The sequence below is a fragment of the Pinus tabuliformis genome, chromosome X, assembly GCF_031772625.1.
Source record: "Pinus tabuliformis cultivar Carrire ecotype Pingquan chromosome X, CPIR1, whole genome shotgun sequence".
NCBI lineage: Eukaryota > Viridiplantae > Streptophyta > Pinopsida > Pinales > Pinaceae > Pinus > Pinus tabuliformis.
This window is the reverse complement of record NC_142308.1, coordinates 794,860,344-794,880,483: the sequence shown is the minus strand read 5'-3', so window position 1 is coordinate 794,880,483 and position 20,140 is coordinate 794,860,344.

The following is a 20,140-nucleotide window of genomic DNA, read 5'->3' as shown; positions in this document are numbered from 1 at the left end:
GCCATTCAATGCCACCATTTATGAAAAAACCTCCTTCATCTTCCTATAAATTGACCACTGGTCTAAGTGATCAGGGGCTGGATTATGTTGAATTTTAATGAGATAATGTTGCTATGAGATTTGGCTTTGAAGCAAGTATTGTAATGCTACAAGTTTGTCATGCTTTTTACGTGATGTGGATGGGATCCAAGCTAGAGGAATGGATTTGAATCAGAAATCAATGGTTGTAATTCCTTCTTCTATTCAATAAAGTGTTTGAACCTTTCTCATATATGTTTGTATTGTTTTATAATGCTTATATGTGTGAATTGTATATGATTCCTTTCATTTATATTCAATAGATCATGTGCTTTGATCGATTCTTTGTTTTCTGTTGTGTTTACAGGTACTTCTCAAGTGTATTAAGTACGGAAAGGAGCGACGGGACCCATAAAAGGGAGACGAGAGGAAAGCGAAACTACAAGTAGGTCTTCTCATCTTCTCATCTTATCTATTGCTTATAAGAAAAGACTAAAACACTTTAAATTGTTGTTCTAGATACAACTACTTATCTAGGGAATTAGTATTTATCCGTAGATACCAAATTCCCCAAAACACCAATGGTAAAAGACAACCCTTTTCATCTAAGTGATCCCACCACCCAAATTCAAATCAAAAACATAAGCACAATCATAACTAGCCTAAAATTAATTAACTAAAACAAAGTTAAATCATAAAGAGAGAGCCCTCTCTGAGATTAGGAAGGCTAGGTCTTGATCTCCAAAAGTGGTTTGTGGTTACCTCTATCATTTCTTGGTATGACAACTTTGAAGAAATTTTGGAGTGATAACATCATTGGTGACCATACTAGGGACCTCGATCCTAAGTCTCATAAAACTTTAAGGAAACCTTAAATTTAATCTTAAGCCCCTTCAGGTCATTTTCCGAAGTTGTTTTTGAAATAAATTCATAAAAAAACAGTTAAAAAGTTAGAATTTTGGCTCCTAAGAAGACTCACTATACTAGGGAAAATCCATATCCAAACCCTTCTATTTTAGTTAAAGACCCAAACAGAATTTTAAGAAAACCAAAAAATTTAGAAACTCACGCAAGTAGTAGCCAATTAGTCAAAGAAAATTCACTCCCTACGGAGTTGTCAACTTTAGAGTAAATCCCTTTTGATTTGTCATTTTACCTCTCATTATTCATAACTAAATCTAAGAATGCAATCCATGAAATAGTGTTAGACCCTAAGTTTGTTCAACTCATTGAATCGGAAAGGGTGATTATCCATCCAGATTTAGATAAATTTGTCTTAGAGACTTTTGACAAGTTAGAAGCTTTGACCTCTTCATTGATAAGTAATATAGATGATACTTACCTTCAACAATCTGTTGAACTAGCTGCCCTTACTGCTATTGCCTCCGAAATTACTGCACAATCTTCACTCACTATAAATACACCTTCTTTTACTACCACGTCACCAATAGTATCTACCACAATCCATTCCCCTAAAATAGATATTCATCAACCATCCTCATCATCATCTAGTTCATCTCCATCCAGTTCAAGCCCTTCCTCAAGCACCACAACTTTACCCCCTAGTCAAACCATAATCCAAGACATGGTAGACCAATATGCACCTCTAGTTTTACCTGAACAACTCCATGCTATGCCCCAAGATTATCAAAGAAAAATATTTTTGTTTGATGCCACTAGTCAGTACACTGCCCAACAGCATGTGAACAAAATGACTGACTTTTTTGAGTTGCATGAGATAGATTAATCAAATGTCCAAATGATGTTGTTTGCCCAAACATTAACTGGGGATGTTAAGAAATGGTTCAAAGCTTTACCTGCTACCCATATTGCAGACTTAGCTACTTTTCTTAGATTATTCCTTTATAGATGGGAGAGAAAGAAAAACCCCCTGCAAATACTTTCTGAATATGATAACATTAGAAGAGATCCTAATGAGTCAGTTCAGGATTATTGTATTAGGTTCAAAAACATCTACAATGCTATCCCTGCTAATCTTAAGCCTCCACTTGACCTAGCTTTAATCAAATTCCCTGATGGTTTTGACACTGACAAGTCATACCAGTTAAGGGAAAGAAACCCTCAAACATTGGAACAAATGCAAAGTAATGTTGTTAGTGTAGAGGCCAACCTGTTAGCCAAAAAAATCGAAAATGAGAAATGAAAAGAGTGTTGTAATTAAAGAGGAAACTTCCACTTCTGATGGAAATATAGATAGTTTAGCCAAGAGTGTAGAGAGAATAATGGATAGAATAGAAAACATGGAAATAAAAACTCAATGGGAGAATCAACAACCACCCCCAATAAGAAACCTAAATTTAGGAAGAATCCTAATGCTGGAAGGAATGCTATACCAGATCAGCAAATTAGGCCTCCCTTCCAGGAGAACTATGTTGAGGGTTCACAGAGCCAAGAAGGATAGGATGAAACTCAGATAAACTTACTAGGAATAAATAATGAAGATGTTGTTTTTCTTACTCAAGAAGAACAAGAGTTGTAGATGTTGCAACAATTACAATTAAAATCTAGTGAGTCCTTTGACTTTAAACAGGGTTACAAGTCAGCTATATATGAGGTTCACAAACAATATAGCTTAAGAAGTAAAAATAACAATGAAGCTCCCACTCAAAGATCAATCCAGACCCAAAATAAAAATACAATAGAAGCTCTTGTCACTAAAATTTTACAAATACTCCCTAGGGGAACACCGGAGAATTCTACCCCAAAAATTGTAGATATAACCTCTACTGAAACTTAAACTGAAACAATTATTGAAATCAATCCAAACAAGAGAAATCAAGGCAAAACAGCTGAAACACAGACTGAAATGCCTAGTATTGGAAAACAAGATAAAAACACACACACTGCATTTGTTTAGGAAGATCTCACCCAAACAAACAAATCTCAGCTTCCTTTCAACATAAAGACTAAAATAGCAAAATCAAAGATATCAGTTCCTTTGACTGAACTAGTAAAGAATGAATCCTATAGATCATAGATAACTGAAACTTTAAACATAGGAGAGGGAGAATATGTTGTTAATTTGAACAATTATCAACCTGAATTATTGTTTGGCCCTGAGGCCAATGGTATTCATCAAGGGGGAGTCCCTCCTTTCTACATTAGCCTGAACATTCATGAAAAAATATTACATAATGATATGTTAGACTCGGGGGCATCCCATAATTTGATGCCAAAAGAAATCATGGAGAGACTGAACTTAGACATCACTGGATCATATAATGACTTGTTTTCCTTTGACTCTAGCCAAGTTAAATTCCTTGGTTTAATCAAGGATTTATGTGTAACTCTAGTCCAGTTCCTAGCATAGAGTATTCTGATGGACATAGTAGTTGCAGACATCCCACCCAAATATGGAATGTTGTTATCTCGCTCACGGGGAGAAAAATTGCAGGGATCCCTATAGTTAGATATGTCTTATGCCACCATATATGTTTTTGGCCAACAAAGGAAACTATATAGAGAGACATTGATGAAATACATGGTGAGTAGTGCTAAAAAAACATAAAACTTTCCTGTATACTCCATGCATTCTGATATGGACTCTTTCATCTTGTACAATTCAGACCATGACAATAATCAAATCACAGCTAAAGAACTGAAATACAAAACAGCTGCTAGTGAGAACATTTTTCATGAGTCCCTATGGCATCTAGATTTTGATGGATCTGTGAATAGCGTAGGGGCTGGTGCAGGAGTGTGGATCCACAATATGTAGAATAATCATTCTGAAGGACATGCATTCAGATTAAACTTCAAGTGTACAAACAACATGGAAGAGTATGAAGCTCTGATATTAGGGTTACAAATAGTTAGAAAACTTAGAGCCAAGAGAGTTTCTATACTTGGAGACTCAGAATTTATTATTAAACAAATTAATGGTGAATACTCTGTAAACAATCCTAGACTTAGTCAATATAGGGAGACTGTCATAGATTTGATTAAAGACCTCCTCGAAACAAATTTTGCTGCCATTCTTAGAAAACAAAATATGCAAGCCCACAGCCTTGCCACTTTTTCTAGTACCTACATATTTCCCTTCCAACCCAATCATCAGTACATTGGAGAAGTGAGACATAGGCCTGTCATACCAGACAATTCGAAGTATTATCAGATTTTCTCCCAGGATTCCCAGATTTATGATTTCATGAATGCTGAAGATGAGTTTCAGAATTGTAAAATAGATATAGACTGTACAGTAGATAATGACATAGATGTAAATATTTTAGAAATAGGTAAACCCACTAATTTCACTAGATTAGAAGTAGATAACCTAGAAAATGTAGAAATAGAGGAAATAATGAATGATGATCCTGAAATTCTTAATCTTAAAAATAATTTTTTTCCTAAGGGATTAGTCCCCTTATAATATTTGTTTGACTCAAACGATGTAGCTAGGAAATCGAAATTAGAGCCTTTGAGAGTAGATATAGAATAATGTAACATAGGAATTGAAGAAAAACCAAAACTCATTAAAATATCAAAAACCTTACCTCCAAAGGATAAGGTAAAATACATAAATATGTTTAAAGAGTTCCAAGATGTATTTATGAAGACTTGAAGTCTTATGACACTAGCGTAATCCAACACAAAATACCTCTCAAAGAGGATCATAAACCTTTCAAACAGAAACTTAGGAGAATTAATCCAGTTCTTATGCCATCTATTGAGAAAGAAGTTAAAAGAATGTATGATGCCCAAATAATATCTCCCATTAGATATTCAGATTAGATTTCAAACTTAGTCACTACTAGGAAAAGACTCGAGAAATCAGACTTTGTGTTGATTTCAGAAATTTAAACAAAATCTCTTTAAAAGACAACTATCCTCTACCAAAAATGGACCATATCCTTTAGAGGGCAGTAGGTTCATCCAGAATCTCTTTACTTGACGGATTTTATGGATATAACTAGATCTTCGTTCAACCAGAGGACCAAGCCAAAACTGCATTTACTACTCCTTGGGGTACCTTCATGTATTTGAAGATGCCTTTTGGATTAATGAACACAGGAGAAACATTTCAAATAAATATGGATATATATTTTTCCAAATAGATCCATGATTTCTTAGTAATATACCAAGATGACATTACAGTCTTTTCTAAATCTGACAATGAACACCTAGATCACATGAGAATATTTTTCATCAAATATAGGAAATTTGGGATTTCTTTAAATCCCAAAAAGACACTCTTTGGTCTAGAAGAAGGAAATTTGTTGGGACATATAATATCCAAATATGGAATTAGAATAGATCCTACTAGAATAGAGGCCATTTTGACCATTACCCATCCTAGAAACATTAGAGAGTTACAGTCATTTCTAGGCAAGATAAATTTTCTTAGGAGATTCATTTCAAATTTAGAAGAATTGATTAGATAACTTAATAACATGTTAAGAAAAGATTCAGCACTTAAATGGACAATGGAGGCCAAACATTCCTTTGAAGCCATCAAGGAATCCCTAACCAAGACTCCAGTCCTTATAAGTCCTGATTTTCACAAAGATTTTATAATTTTTTCTTTTGCTTCAGAACACACCATTGCAGCAGTCTTGTTGCAAAAGAATGACCAAGGATATGAACAACCAATTTCATTTTTCAGTAAATCCTTAATAGATGCCACACTTAAATACAATATTATGGAGAAACAAGCATTAGCTTTAGTAAAGGCTATCAAAGACTTCAGATTCTACATTTTGTATTCTCATATCATTGCTTATGTTCCAAATTTAGTAGTTAAGGACATTTTGACACAAAATGGGATTGAAGGGAAAAGAGGCAAATGGATTACCACTATATTGGAATATGACATATAAATAAAGCCTACTAAACTTATCAAAGGCCATGGTTTAGCCAAACTCATGGCTGAATCGAATTGTCAGGCCCTAGATATAAATTTCATTGGTGCCCTTAATGATCAGGAAGAGATGGCGACTCCACAGATCAATGAACCTTTTACAAATTCACCTTGGTATGAAAATATCATATTTGTATTACTAAACTTACAAGCTTCTCCTAGTTTGACAAGAACTAAAGCTAGATTTTTGAAAATGAAGTCATTAAAATATTGTATCATAGATAATGCCTTGTTTTGGAAAGACATTAGTGGTATTATTTTTAATTGTTTACTAGAAGATGAAGCTGATAAGATTATGCAAGAATTTCATGTAGGAGATTGTGGAGGACACTTGTATTGGAAGACTACTGCTGACAAAATTTTGAGGGCTGGTTTTTACTGGCCCACCTTGTTTGCAGATGTTAAGAAACATGTGACCTCCTGTCATAAGTGCCAGATATCTGAGGGAAAGAGAAAACTTTTATCTTTACCTCTCAAACCCATCTCCACTGAAATGCCATTTCAACAATAGGGGTTAGACTTCATTGGAGAAATAAACCCAGCCTCCTCAACCCAACATAAGTGGATTTTGACAGCCACTGATTATTTTACCAAATGGATAGAAGCCATCCCTTATAGACAAGCCACAGGCACTGTCATTATCTCATTTCTAGAAAATAATATCCTATCAAGATTTGGATGCCCCCAAAAGCTCATTACTAATAATGCAACTGCCTTTAAATCCAAGAAAATTATAGACTTCCGTAACAAATACCACATCACCCTTGGCCACTCCACTTCCTATTACCCTCAAGATAATGGACTTGCAAAATCCTCTAACAAAAACCTGGTCAATATCATTAAGAAATTACTAGAAGACAAAAAAAAAGACATGGAACAAAAAGTTAGTCAATGCCTTATTAGTAGACAGACTAACTACCAAGAAGTCCATTGGCACATCTCCCTATCAGTTAGTATATGGGATGGATGTTTTTTTTCCATCTTCATTGGGTGTGCCAGTGATGAAGATCATCCACGAGTTGCAGGTAGAACTAAATGATATCCATAGAAGGATAAATCAGACCATACACTTGCAGTAGACCAGAGAAGAAGTATATGTAAAATCACAGGTAATCTAGGAAAAAATCAAAAAGGAATTTGATAAAAATACCAAACCAGATGATTTTTACATAGGAGATAAAGTTCTTAAGTGGGCTTCAATAAGAGAAGACAAAGACAAACATGGCAAATTTGACTTCTTATGGAAAGGGCCTTATGTTACAGGGATAACAATGTTTTTTTCTTGAGAGAGATAGATGGATCAGATCTACCAGGAGGACCTGTCAATGGTAGAATTCTAAAGCATTACATATCCATTGATTAACCATAGTTCACTTTACTTTACTCATTGTATATAACATTGCAGAGTGTTAGATTGGATTGGATGGTGATATTTTAAAGTTGAAGCCTAAAGAGAAGGCCCTGAGATTTGAAGGTTTCACCATCATAAGTATGAATAAGGCAGAAATCACAGAAGAACAGTTTGCAGGGTAGCTGCAGTCATAATTGAAAGGCTACTGATCTTAAAGTTCTTGACATTTCATAAGGAAATGTCATCCCCATGTGGAGCCATTGTTAGGGTCCTATAATAATAGGAATCATAATTTTGAATTGGCTATGGTTAGTCTTGTAATATTGTACATACTTTTGCTTTCTGCAAAATGTTTTCCATATTAAAAATTAAAAAATGTGAAAAGGGTATGTCCTAAAAGGAATATCAAAGGAAAAAAAAGAATAAGAAAAGTGAAAAAAAAGAGAAAAAAAAATATGAACCCCAAACAAAAACAGATCATGAAAGTGTGCAAGTCTAAGTGCCACTAATTTTACTTTACTATGCAAAATAATGGTTGTGTGCAGCTTGTCATAAATGCCACATCCCATGATAGTCAAATTGTTTAATCTTGACTAGTTCGTTTTTTAAATTTCATGTTTATAGATAGAGAATAAATATCTAGCCAAACTGTTTAATCTTGGCAGATCAATAGTTAGATAGAGAAATAAAATGTGCTCATAAGCTTAATCTGAGCCATTGGAAGATATAAGGTTAGAATTAGATAGTTTACTTTTCAAAAGAAAAAGGAAAGAAAGGGTCTGCTAGCTTAAATGCACCCAATAAAGTGAAGAAAAAATGTTAGGGTAAGTAGAAGAAAGGTTGCAGAAATACAAAGTTGATTGAAGCATAAGCACATTTATCATGCTTAATCCTATGTGTCAGTGTGCAGGAGCAGTTATGAAAGTGAAAAGATGTTCACAAGCTCATTTAATTAACTTCCCCCCATTTCATTTCACCCCCCACTGCATACTTACTAATTTCCCCATTATCCCATCATTTCCTAAGAAAATACCCTTTTCCCTTCATTTTGACCGCTACCCCTTGGTTTCACACATTTCCCTAGAAAATTACCCTCCAAAGTCATTTCCCTACCCAAAACCCCTTTTCCCTTGTGTGAAACTCATTCCCCTTTGAAAAAATCATTTTCCCCTTATTAATTCCCTATTTCACCTAAAAAATCCATAAAAAACCCTTATCCTAAGTTTAAATTCCCCCCCCGACATTAATTTATTAACTCTGCCATTCATACATTTCCCAATATAATCCCTTTTACCCCATAAAACCCCTTTACTCTAAGTTTTCTCTCCCTCCAACTTTATTTAAATTAAACTACACAAATTCGCTTCTCCCGATATAAAACCTTTTAACCCACCCCCTTGGTGTGGTTAATAAACCCCACCAAACTTAAACCCCAGTCCCATTCCTTAAACCCGTTCATTATAATTTTAACCCGCACCACTTATTCATTCAATAATTACAAGTTAAATGTAATTATCCCCCGGGCCCCGCTAATCTCCGCCCTATTCCCACCGTGCAACTTTTCCACGTGATAGCCATTGGATCTTGCACCCCTAGGTCCTACAACCTACAGCCATATCGCGCACTCCCGATCTCTGGTTTTTATCGGCCAAAGAGCACGCGAGATTCATGGTTTTTCTTAGGCCCAAACTAGTTACGTGGCAACTCCATGCTAACTCACGTGCTCTCCAAAAAATATTGCCCATCACTCAAAAGTGGTGTGATGGCCTCTGAAACCGCCTCCCTGCATAAGCTGAAACCATCATTGTTCATATTATGAATTTTCACGCCAAATTTATCCAATACCCGTTAAAACACCAAAGACCCTCGTTTTCACTCCTTTTGCTCGTTTACACAGTGAAACCTACCTAACCCTTCTAGCACCACCCTAAACCTCTGCAACCCTATTTGACCTCTGATTACCTTCAAAACACTGCCACAACTTCGTCAACAAACCTCTCAGCTCAAATAAAGCCATTGATTACCTTCCCCCCAGACCTATACTTTCTTGACAATTGTTGTATTTTGCAGGTGATTAGAAGACCAGAAATCTTGGATAAACAGTTTTGGTACTAGTCACAAAACTTGTTTACTCCAAGATTCACAAGGAAATGAATTCAAAAGCCTTTATTCAGAAGAAAAAAAAAAAAATTTAACACAGTGATGGTTAGAACAGAGAAGAAATCATTTACATAAAGAAATACAATTAAAAGACTGGATAGAGGACGCAGACAGAACCTACAGTTTAAAGACAAACAGATCAAACATACAGAAAGATGCTCAATATCCAACTACCAGATGTTGATACAGGCAAAAAAAAAACAAACAAACAAACAAACAAAACTAAATGACTTACTATTGAAATACATAGTAAAGTTTGAAATGTACAATAAAAGTAAAAAGCACAATAAAGGATATTGACAGGTCAGCAAGGTCAAAGAGTATCAAATGAAAGTGTATCAGACGAAAGGTCATAAGCAAATATGACATCCAGCGTGAAGACCAAACAGCCAAGCAGCTTAAAGGGCAAAAGATTAGAGACTAAAAGACCGCAGAACCTAAATAACAGGGACAACAAATAGCAGTTCAATAGTTGTCTCTATCTTCTTGCATGAAGATATTTCTTTTTCTAGATTAGTTCTCAATGCAGTTTGAGATATCGTGTAAATTTATTTTGTATAAATACTTCATAGTTCGAAGTATTTAGGGTGGATTTCTATACATTTGTAAATTTATTTTGATCTTAAACCCCAAGGGTGATTGTACCAATTTTCAAGTCAACGGACTGGAGCAAGTAATAAAAATATTGCACTAGACGATTCATGAAATGAGTTATTGCAGTGAATATCTTCTTTGTCTGATTTTGTTATTTTCTTATGTGATTCATAAACTTAACATGTTTTCCAAATTTGAATGAATTAACTGGAATTTAACTCATAATTTGTTTAAGTACACTCTATTTTGCACAGTTAGTCATTTATATGTTTTCCTCTGATACCCGGATTTGAGAACCCTTAATTGCTCTCCCATCCTCATGATCCGCCTAGGGAACCCTTAATTTCTCCCCGGATCCAATTGGAAACCATTTCACCTTCAAGCCTTCGAGATCTGTAGTAACTCCTCTATCTTTCCCTCTAGACACAGTTTTTAGAACTTAATCCAGTCTTGTTTGTCTAACATTTGACCCCATAGCCCAATGGTAAAATACAATGCTTTTCATCTAAGTGATCCCACCACCCAAATTCAAATCGAAAACCCAAGCACAATCATAACTAGCCTAAAATTAATTAACTAAAACAAAGTTAAATCATAAAGAGAGAGCCCTCTCTGATATTAGGAAGGCTAGGTCCTGATCTCCAAAAGTGGTTTGTGGTTACCTCTATCATTTCTTGGTATGACAACTTTGAAGAAATTTTGGAGTGATAACATCATTGGAAACCATACTAGGGACATCGATCCTTAGTCTCATAAAACTTTAAGGAAACCTTAAATTTAATCTTAAGCCCCTTAAGGTCATTTTCTAAAGTTGTATTTGAAAAAAATTCATAAAAAACAATTAAAAAGTTAGAATTCTGGCTCCTAAGAAGACTCACTATACTAGGGAAAATCCATATCCAAACCCTGCTACTATAGTTGATGACCCAGACAGAATTTTAAGAAAACCAAAAAAAGTAGAAACTCGGGAAAGTAGTAGCCAGTTAGTCAAAGAAAATTCACTCCTTGAGGAGTTGTCAACCTTAGAGGAAATACCTTTTGATTTGTCATTTGACCTCCATTATTCAGAACTAAATCTGAGAATGCAATCCATGAAACAGTGTTAGACCTTAAGTTTGTTCAACTCATTGAATCGAAAAGGGTGATTATCCATACAGATTTAGATAAATTTGTCTTAGAAACTTTTGACAAGTTATAAGCTTTGACCTGTACATTGATAAGCAATATAGATGATGCTTACCTTCAACAATCTGTTGAACTAGCTGCCCTTACTGTTGCTGCCTCTGAAATTGCTACACAATCTTCACCCACTGTAAATACACCTTCTTTTACTACCACCTCACCAATAGTATCTACCACAATCCATTCCCCTAAACCAGTTATTCAACAACCATCTTCATCATCATCTAGTTCATCTCTGTCCAATCCAAGCCCTTCCTCAAGCACCATAACTTTACTCCCTAGTCAAACCAGAATCCAAGCCATGACAGACAGATATGAACCTCTGGTTTTACCTGCACAACTCCATGCTATGGCCCAAGATTATCAAAGAAAAATATTTTTGTTTGATGCCACTGGTCAGTACACTACCCAAAAGCATGTGAACAAAATGACTGACTTTTTTGAGTTGCATGAGATAGATGAATCAGATGTCCAAATGAGGTTGTTTGCCCAAACATTAACTCGGGATGCTAAGAAATGGTTCAAAGCTTTACCCGCTGCCCATATTGCAGACTTAGTTGCTTTTCATAGATTATTCCTTGATAGATGGGAGAGAAAGAAAAACCCCCTGCAAATACTTTCTGAATATGATAACATTAGAAGAGCTCCTAATGAGTCATTTCAGGATTATTGTATTAGGTTCAATAACATCTACAATGAAATCCCTGCTAATCTTAAGCCTCCACCTGACCTAGCATTAATCAAATTCCCTGATGGTTTTGACACTGAAATGTCATGCCAGTTAAGGGAAAGAAGCCCTCAAACATTGGAACAAATGCAAAGTAATGATGTTAGTGGAGAGGCCAACCTATTAGCCAAAAAAGCCAGAATGAGAAATGAAAAGAGTGTTGTAATTAAAGAGGAAACTTCCACTTTTGATGGAAAGATAGATAGTTTAGCCAAGAGTGTAGAAGGAATAATGGATAGAATAGAAAACATGGAAATAAAAACTCAATGGAAGAATCAACAACCACCCGAATAAGAAACCCCAAATTTAGGAAGAATCATAATGCTAGACATAATGTTATACCAGATCAACAAATTAGGCCTCCCTTCTAGGAGAACTATGTTGGGGGTTCACAGAGCCAAGAAGGAGAGGATGACACCCAGATAAACTTACTAGGAATAAATAATGAAGATGTTGTTTTTCTTACTCAAGAAGAACAGGAGTTGTACCTCCTGCAATAATTGCAATTAGAATCTGGTGAGTCCTTTGACTTTAAATAGGGTTACGAGTCAGCTATATATGAGGTTCACAAATAGTATAGATTAAGAAGTAAAAAGAACAATGAAGCTCCCACTAAAAGATCAATCCAGACCCAAAATAGAAAGATAATAGAAGCTCCTGTCACTAAAATTTTACAAATCCTCCCTAGGGGAACACTAGAAACTTCTACCCCAAAAATTGTAGATATAACCTCTCCTGAAACTCAAACTGAAACAATCACTGAAATCAATCCAAACAAGAGAAATCAAGGCAAAACAGCTAAAACACAGACTGAAATGCCTAGTATTGAAAAACAAGATAAAAACACAAAGACTGCATTTGTTAAGGAAGATCTCACCCAAAAAAACAAACAAAGCTCCCTTTCAACATCAAGATTGAAATAACGAAATCAAAGATATCAGTTCCTTTGATCGAACTAGTAAAGAATGAATCCTATAGACCTTAGATAACTGAAACTTTAAACATAGGAGAGGAAGAAGATGTTGTCAAAATGAATGATGATCAAACTGAATTATTGTTTGGCCCTGAGGCCAATGGTATTCATTAGCAAGGGGGAGTCCCTCCTTTCTACATTAGCCTGAACATTCATGACAAAATATTACATAATGCTATGTTAGACTCAGGGGCATCCCATAATTTGATGCCAAAAGCAATCATGGAGAGACTGAACTTAGACATCACCAGACCATATAAGGACTTGTTTTCATTTGACTCTAGCCAAGTTAAATGCCTTGGTTTAATCAAGGATTTATGTGTAACTTTAGTCCAGTGCCCAACAAAAAGTATTCTAATGGACAGTGTAGTTGCAGACATCCCACCCAAATATGGAATGCTGCTATCTCGCTCATGGGGAGCAAAATTGCAGGGATCCCTGCAGTTAGATATGTCTTATGCCACCATATCTATTTTTGGCCAACAAAGGAAACTATATAGAGAGACCTTGATGAAATACATGGTGAGTAGTGATGAAAAACCAAAAAAAATTTCTATATACTCCATGCATTCTGATATGGACTCTTTCATCTTGTACAATTCAGACCATGACAATAATCAAATCATAGCTAAAGAACTAAAATACAAAACAGCTGCTAGTGAGAACATTTTTCATGAGTCCCTATGGCATCTAGATTTTGATGGATCTGTGAATAGGGTAGGGGTTGGTGCAGGAGTGTGGATCCATAATATGGAGAATAATCATTCTGAAGGACATGCATTCATATTGAACATCAAGTGTACAAACAACGTGGTAGAGTATGAAGCTCTCATCTTAGGGTTACAAATGGTTAGGAAACTTGGAGCCAAGGGAGTTTCTATACTTGGAGACTCAGAATTGATTATTAAACAAATTAATGGTGAATACTCTGTAAATAATCCTAGACTTAGTCAATATAGGGAGATTGTCCTAGATTTGATTAAAGACCTCCTGGAAACAAACTTTGTTGCCATTCCTAGAAAACAAAATATAAAATCCCATAGTCTTGCCACTTTTTCTAGTACCTCCAAATTGCCTTTCCAACCCAATCATCAATACATTGCAGAAGTGAGACATAGGCCTGTCATACCAGACAATTTGAAATATTGGTAGATTTTCTCCCAGGCTTCCCAGATTTATGATTTCATGAATGTTGAAGGTGAGTTTCATAATTGTAAAATAGATACAGACTGTACAGTAGAAAATGACATAGATATACATATCTTAGAAATAGGTAAACCCATTAATATCACTAGATTAGAAGTAGATAACCTAGAAAATGTAGAAATAGAGGAAATAATGAATGATGATCCTGAAATTCTTAATCTTAAAAATAAAATTTTGCCTAAGGGATTAGTCCCCTTAGAATATTTGTTTGACTCAAACAATGTAGCTAGGAAACCGAAACTAGAGCCTTTGAAAGCATATATAGAAGAATGTAACGTAGGAATTGAAGAAAACCAAAACTTATTAAAATATAAAAAACCTTACCTCCAAAGGATAAGGTAAAATACATAAATCTGTTTAAAAAGTTCCAAGATGTATTTGCATGGAGTTATGAAGACTTGAAGTCTTATGACACCAGCATAATCCAACACAAAATACCTCTCAAAGAGGATCATAAACCTTTCAAACAGAAACTTAGGAGAATTAATCCAGTTCTTATGCCATCTATTGAGAAATGAGTTAAAAGAATGTATGATGCCCAAATCATATATACCATTAGATATTCAGATTGGATTTCAAACTTATTCACTACTAGGAAAAAGACTCGAGAAATTAGACTTTGTGTTGATTTCAGAAATTTAAAAAAAGTCTCCTTAAAAGACAACTATCCTCTACCAAAAATGGACCATATGCTTCAGAGGGTAGTAGGCTCATCTAGAATCTCTTTACTTGATAGATTTTATGGATATAACTAGATCTTAGTCCAACCAGAGAACCAAGCCAAAACTACATTTACTACTCCTTGGGGTACCTTCATGTATTTGAAGATGCCTTTTGGATTAATGAACGCAGGAGCACCATTTCAAAGAAACATGGATATATCTTTTTCCAAAGAGATCCATGATTTCTTAGTAATATACTAAGATGACATTATAGCCTTTTCTAAATCTGACAATGAACACCTAGATCACCTGAGAATATTTTTCATCAAATGTAGGAAATTTGGGATTTCTTTAAATCCCAAAAAGACACTCTTTGGTCTAGAAGAAGGAAAGTTGTTGGGACATATAATATCCAAATATGGAATTAGAATAGATCCTGCTAGAATAGAGGCCATTTTGACCATTACCCATCCTAGAAACATTAGAGAGTTACAGTCATTTCTAGGCAAGATAAATTTTCTTAGGAGATTCATTTCAAATTTAGCATTATTGACTAGAGAACTAAATAACATGCTAAGAAAATATTCAAAACTTAAATGGACAGTGGAGGCCAAACAGTCCTTTGAAGCCATCAAGGAAGCCCTAACCAAGACTCTAGTTCTTATAAGTCCTGATTTTCACAAATATTTTATATTTTTTTATTTTGCTTCAGAACACACCATTGCAGCAATCTTGTTGCAAAAGAATGACCAAGCTCTAGCTTTAGTAAAGGCTATCAAAGAATTTAGAGTCTACATTTTTTATTCTCATATCATTGCTTATGTTCCAAATTCAGTAGTTAAGGACATTTTGACACAAAATGGGCCTGAAGGGAAAAGAGACAAATGGATTGCCACTATATTGGAATATGACATAGAAATAAAGCCTACTAAACTTATCAAAGGCCAAGGTTTAGCCAAACTCATGGTTGAATCGAACTATCAGGCCCTAGATATAAATTTCATTAGTGGCCTTGATGATCAGGAAGATATGGCGACTCCACAAACCAGTGAACCTTTTACATATTCACCTTGGTATGCAGATATCGTATTTGTATTACTAAACTTACAAGCTCCTCCTAGTTTGACAAGAACTAAAGCTAGATTTTTGAAAATGAAGTCATTAAAATATTGTATCATAGATAATGCTTTGTTTTGGAAAGAAATTAGTGGTATTCTTTTGAATTTTTTATTGAAAGATGAAGATGATAAGATTATGCAAGAATTTCATGCAGGAGATTGTGGGGGACATTTGTATTGGAAGACTACTGCTGACAAAATTATAAGGGTTGGTTTTTACTGTCCCACCTTGTTTGCAGATGTTAAGAAGCATATGACCTCCTCTCATAAGTGCCAGATATTTGAGGGAAAGAGAAAACTTTTACCTTTACCTCTCAAACCCATCTCCACTGAAATGCCATTTCAACAATGTGGGTTAGACTTCATTGGAGAAATACACCCAGCCTCCTCAACCCAACCTAAGTTGATTTTGACAACCACTAATTATTTTACCAAATGGATAGAAGCCATCCCTTATAGACAAGCCACAGACACTGTCATTATCTCATTGCTAGAAAATAATATCCTGTCAAGATTTGGATGCCCCCAAAAGCTCATTACTGATAATGTAGTTGCCTTTAAATCCAAGAAAATGATAGACTTCTGTAACAAATAACACATCACCCTTGGCCACTCCACTGCCTATTACCCTCAAGGTAATGGACTTGCAGAATCCTATAACAAAATCATGGTCAATATCATTAAGAAATTACTAGAAGATAACAAAAAGACATGGAACAAAAAGTTAGTCAATGCCTTATGGGCAGACAGACTAACTACCAAGAAGTCCATTAGCACATCTCCCTATCAGTTAGTATATGGGATGGATGTTGTTTTGCCATCTTCTTTGGGAGTGCCAGTGATGAATACCATCTAGGAGTTGCAGGTAGAACCAAATGATATCCAGAGAAGGATAAATTAGACCATACACTTGCAGTAGACCATAGAAGAAGTATATGTAAAATCACAAGTAATCCAGGACAAAATAAAAAAAAGTATTTGATAAAAAGACCAAAGCAGATGATTCTTACATAGGAGATAAAGTTATTAAGTGGGATTCAATGATTTCCTTCCCCGCGGACCTATACATTCTTGATAATTGTTGTATTTTGTAGATGATTAGAAGACCAGAAAGCTTGGATCAACAGTTTTGATACTAGTCACAAAACTTGTTTACTCCAAGATTCACAAGGAAATGTATTCAAAATCCTTTATTCAGAAGAAAAAAAATAATTAACACAGTAATGGTTAGAACATAGAGGAAATCATTTACATAAAGAAATACAATTAAAAGACTGAATAGAGGAGGCAGACAGAACATACAGTTTAAATACAAATAGATCAAACATATAGAAAGATGCTCAATATCCAACTACCAGATGTTGATACAACAAAAAAAAGTTGATTTACTGTAGAAATAATAAAAGTTTAAAATGTACAGTAAAAGTAAAAAGCATAGTAAAGGATATTGATAGGTCAGCAAGGTCAAAAAGTATCAGATGAAAGTGTATTAGATGAAGGGTCATAAGTAAATATGACATCCAGCATGAAGACCAAACAGCCAAGCAGCTTAAAGGGCAAAAGATGAGAGACTAAAAGACAACAGAACCTAAATAACAGGGACAACAAACAACAATTCAATAGCTATCTCTATCTTGTTACATGAAGATATTTCCTTTTCCTAGATTAATTATCAATGCAATTGACATATTGTGTAAAGTTCTTTTGTATAAATACCTCATAATTCGAAGTATTCAGGGTGGATTTCTATACATTTGTAGAGTTATTTTGATCTTAAGCCTAAGGGTGATTGTACCAATTTTCAAGACAACAGACTGGAGCAAGTAATAAAAAGATTGCACTAGAGGATTCATGAGATGAGCTATTGCAGTGAAGTATCTTCTTTGTCTAATTTTTTAATTTTATTATGTGACTCATAAACTTAAATGTTTTTCCAAATTTGAATGAATTAATTGTAAATTTAACTCATAATTTTTTTAAGTACACTCTGTTTTGCATAGTTATTCATTTATATGTTTTCCTCTGATACCCGGATTTGAGAACCCTTAATTGCTCTCCCATGTTGATTGACCCCTTTCATTTCTCTTCATGATTCGGCCTAGGGAACCCTTAATTGCTCCCTGGATCCGATTGGAAACCATTTCACCTTCAAGCCTTTGATATTTGTAGTAACTCCTCTATCCTACCCTCTAGACACTATTTTTAGAACTTAATCCAGTCTTGTTTGTCTGACATTTGACCCCAAGGTCCAATGGTAAAAGACAACCCTTTTCATCTAAGTAAGTGATCCCACCACCCAAATTCAAATCAAAAACCCAAGAACAATCATAACTAGCCTAAAATTAATTAGCTAAAAGAAAGTTAAATCATAAAGAGAGAGCCCTCTCTAAGATTAGGAAGGCTAGGTCCTGATCTCCAAAATTGGTTTGTGGTTACCTCTATCATTTATTTTTCTGACAACTTTGAAGAAATTTTGGAGTGATAATAGTTGGCAGTGCGAGGTCATGAGTGCCAAGCTCGGTTCAGAAAGAAGGTAACAATGGTTCATATTTTGGGCATGAAGCTTAGTTTATCCTTGTTCTAGAAAGAGGTCTAATTTTCATTTGATACTTAGGTTTAGTCTCTTGGCGGCGGTGTGAAGGTATTTACCTCCAGGTACCCTCTTGCCTCATTTCAAATTTTGTTGTTTCCTTGCAATATATATGTCTCTAACTGAACTTCCTATTGGTTATAGGTAAGGGGTTTTTTATCAGCTCAAAGGATTTGGTTTGGGTTTGGATAATTCGTTCCCCTGGTAATTAATCAAGTGTTTTTCCCTTCCCAGGTCCTCATGTAGACTCGTGGTCCAACCCAGTAGAAATGTTTTCTTTTTTTATTATACAACATGCTTCTGGTTAAAGACTTTATAGAGTTCTGGTTTTTCTTATAAGAACTTTCCTAAGGTAAAGGAAAACCCTATTTTTGGTTTGCCTTATGTCAACTTAATGATTGTTTAAGAAATTTTTGGGTTTTACTTTTCCAATGGAAATGGAACTCATAAGGAGCCAAAAAGCCTCCCTTGCGACCAATTTTGATTCTGTCAGAAGTATTCTCATGTAATTGTTGGCATTATGATATAGGTGTTTTCCTTGATGGCAACTCACTCAGTTGACAGATCATAGTGCAGCAGGTCAATAGAAAAGAATTAATGATTAGACTACAAGAGAATGAAGAAAGAGAGGTATACGCAGGTTCACCTTGACAAAGAAGTGTATACACGTGGGTTAATAGACAAAAATGAGTGTATAATGTACACACGCACTTTCACAGAAGGAAAGGCGCGTATATCTTGGAAAACTAAGTTTTGGTCCAAGATATTTGGTCCATGGTATTTTGATCCATGGTATTGATCCAAGGTATCTGGTCCAAGGTATTGACCCCAGGTATTTGGTCCAAGGTATTGGTCCTAAGTGGTTTTGGACCATGGTATTGAGAAAGGCCTAAAACTATAAAAGGAGGAGAAGATCATTAGGCCAAAGTGTGCAAGGATTGAATGTCTGATGAAGTGTGAGATCCAGTATGCAGGTTATGGGTTTGTGATGCTTTGCTTGATCTGAACTCAAGATGCACCTATGTGGATGATGATGGATGATGGATCGAGATTTTAAGGCTTGCAATGTATTACCATTATGTGGTTTGATCATGGATAGACTAGATCTAAATTACTGACGCATATTTTATTCTATAAATGTTATGATCTGGGTATGAATGATGTCCAGAATAGCTGCAAAGTTATGAGTAAATATTTGTAGATCTGTACGCAGGTTCACTTTAGAAAAAGCAGGTATACACGCTGGTTTGGTTCATCAAAGTAGCATATATATTATGAGACTTGATATCTGAGGTTGTTGTTGGTTCTAGTGATTGTTGTAGAGTTCTAGGTTCTGCTCTGTGTTCTGGTGACTGTGTTTTGATGATAGGTTTCAGTGATTCAGTTGTTGGGTGATTCAGAGATTGATGATGCAGGTGTAGTTGATGGTTGTATTGCAGTGGTGATTGATTTTGTGTTTCAATGTTGTTTATGGGTCCAGTATGAAAATTGGATGAAATGTGGCCTTCATATTGTGGTGTTGTGATCCAGGAGTATCCAATCTGAAAATTTATGAAAGGTGGCCCCTGGAGGAAGAGAGAAGGTCGTAGCCTTCAGTAGGCCGGCACCTACGTACTAGTAAACATATTGGCTAGTACAAGAGACAGGGGGTTGGAGCTCCCTTCCAGTAGCAGCTGGAAAA